The 2670-nt window shown below is 47.3% G+C and overlaps 1 protein-coding gene across 1 annotated transcript in view; it reads left to right on the top strand.

The window, feature by feature from the left end:
* LOC119169134 (3-oxoacyl-[acyl-carrier-protein] reductase FabG) overlaps window positions 1–2670 on the top strand; it is an 88245-nt gene that overhangs the window by 28432 nt on the left and 57143 nt on the right. The gene's annotated exons all lie outside the window — the stretch shown is intronic.

The raw sequence follows: 2670 nt of genomic DNA, 5'->3' as shown, positions 1-2670 counted from the left end.
AAGGGAATCAGTGTGAGCGCGACTAGTGAATGACTCTTCATTCTCTTTGCATAGCATCATCAATGCGATTTAGCTTGAGCTTTGCTGAATAAACAGGTTTTTCGTTATATATATATAGAGAGAGAGAGAGAGAGAGAGAGAGAGACCACCTATTTCCAGGAGACGACGAGGGAAGGGGTTCGTATAAGTTTATACCGACGCGGTCAAATGGATGTGCTGGACAAGGCAGAGGCTGAAGTGTAGCGGCCGGGTATTGAGGTGGAGCTTTACGTCACTGGCATGCACTACAAGCACGTACGTAATTGTAAACAAATGTGTACATGCCGCACCAGTAGTACCGCTGATGTAGACGGTTGTACGTTTTGAGAGCGCCGGTGTGAGCGCTTGTGGGTCGTTGTAGAAAGCAGTACAGATTTACAAGTGCATGTGGTTGGGTATCACTAGCAGCCACCTCCAACTTTCAGATGTGTAAGTCCGCCGATAGAGGAGGTCATCTCGAATAGCAAAATGTGTAGCTTGACGACGGATAGTTCTTCAGACCGGATGACCTGACAAATCAGTCAGATAGTCGAGGAGTTGGGAAACACATGCATTCTTGCGTTGCTTTGATGCCATGTCTACGGAGTCAATTGGTGTCATGACAGCTGAAGAACAAAGACGAAGAGGTTGGGTTAACCGGTAGGGGCGAGCGGGATAGCACATCAGCGTCGGAGTGCTTGTGGCCGGATCGGTATACAACACAAATATCGTATTCCTGTAGGCAAAGCGCCCAATGACCAAGGCGTCCCGACGGATCTTTGAGCAATGATTTTTGAGCAATGATAGCAATGATGACGACTTCCAAAGGACGGTCTTAAAGGTATGGGCAGAACTTCGCTAAAGCCCAGATAACTGGGAGGCACTCTTTCTCAGTACACAGAATAATTACACTCCGCTTTCTTGAGGTTTCGACTCGTGTAAGCGGGGGCATATTCTTGGTATTCTGGTTTTCGTCCGACACCGCTGGCATCAATGTGGATCTCCGTAGGTGCATCAGGGTCAAAATTACCTAGTTTTGAGGTGATATTAATAACCGTCGAAGCATGATAAAGGATTTATCGCACATTTTCGATGAAGCAGAAATGCCTTTCGTCTGACACCGCTGGCATCAATGTGGATCTCCGTAGGTGCATCAGGGTCAAAATGACCTAGTTTTGAGGTGACATTAATAATCGTCGAAGCATGATAAAGGATTATTGCACATTTTCGATGAAGCAGAAATGCCTTTGGAGGTTGTCAGCAGATTGGTAAGAGGTGCGATGATAAATGTGAAGTTGCGCACAAATCAACGAAAATATGAGCACAGCCCGATAAAACTTCGTAGCATCTTCATAGAATAGGGCTTCGGATAGTTTGCCACGGCACAGCGTTACACCCTCCTTGCAGACAACATGACTCAGCATAATAAGCTGGCGTGCGGCAAAATGGCACTACTTGATGTTAAGTCGAAGGCCAACAGAGGTGAGACATATGAGAATAGCACGAAGACAAACAAGGTACTGAGTGTGAAAGTCAAGAGAAATGACGATGTCGTCAAGGTAGCAGAGGCACATGTTCCACTTGTAGCCGCGAAAGATGGTGTCCATCATCCATTCGAACGTAGCTGGGGCGTCGCAAAGTCCAAACAGCATGACGTTAAACTCATACAGCCCATTAGGTGTGACGAATTCAGTCTTTGATCAGTCAGAGTCAGCCATTGGAACTTGCCAATAACCTGCACGTAAATTCAAAGAGGAGAAATATTCTGCTCTTTGCAAGCAATTGAGGGTATCTTCAATGCGTGGCAACAGTACATATCCTTCCACGTTATCTTATTTAGCCGGCGGTAGTCGACGCAGAATCGAAAAGACCCATTCTTTTTGTGTACAAGCACAACAGGAGATGACCAAGGACTATGGGATGGCTGGATGACAACGCACTTGAGCATATCATCGACTTGTTCCTTGATAATACACCGCTCTTTCGCTGAAACTCAATAGGGTCATTGGCGTAAGGGAACATGAGAACCGGTGTCAATGTGGTACGTGATGTTCGCTGTGCGACCCAAAGATGGTTGAGCTCAATTGAAGGAATAGTGGAACCCTTGAAGAAAGCACAAGAGTTTGCGCTATTGTGTTGGCAATGCTCAGCAACAACGAAAGGGTGGAATGACTCTGGTGCGGGCAGTGTGATTATAGGTGGCATCATGACGTTGAGCTGGAGGTGAGATTGGTTTTGGGCGAATTCCAGAGGGTACAGGAAGTCAACGTCTTGTATGCTGCCCAAACATTCTCCGCGAAGTAATGTAACTGGCGGCGATAGTGTGTTCGCGATGAGCATCATGGTAGCGCTGGATTCCATGGTGAGTGCTGCAAAGGGCAAGTGTAGGCCCCGGCGGCGAAGAAAAACGCCGGACGAAGTAAACAAAACAGTTCCGGCAGAAGCAGCCATATAGGTGAAGGCTACAAGGGTGGATGTTTTCCGTGCTATGTCCGTGTCTGCAGCAACGACAAGTTTGCAAGCTTCTGGAAGGGAATCTACCGAACGAGAAGTTGGCAGCGGTGTAAGGGCAACTTCTGCAATCTATGATGGCCCAATGACACGAACGTCCTATCCAGGAATGGCTTCGTGGGAGCATGACGCCAGCACAAA

Source organism: Rhipicephalus microplus, chromosome 3 (assembly GCF_043290135.1).
Source record: "Rhipicephalus microplus isolate Deutch F79 chromosome 3, USDA_Rmic, whole genome shotgun sequence".
NCBI classification, from domain to species: Eukaryota; Metazoa; Arthropoda; class Arachnida; order Ixodida; family Ixodidae; genus Rhipicephalus; species Rhipicephalus microplus.
The sequence above is the reverse complement of the archived record's forward strand: the minus strand, read 5'-3'. Positions and strand labels throughout refer to the sequence as shown.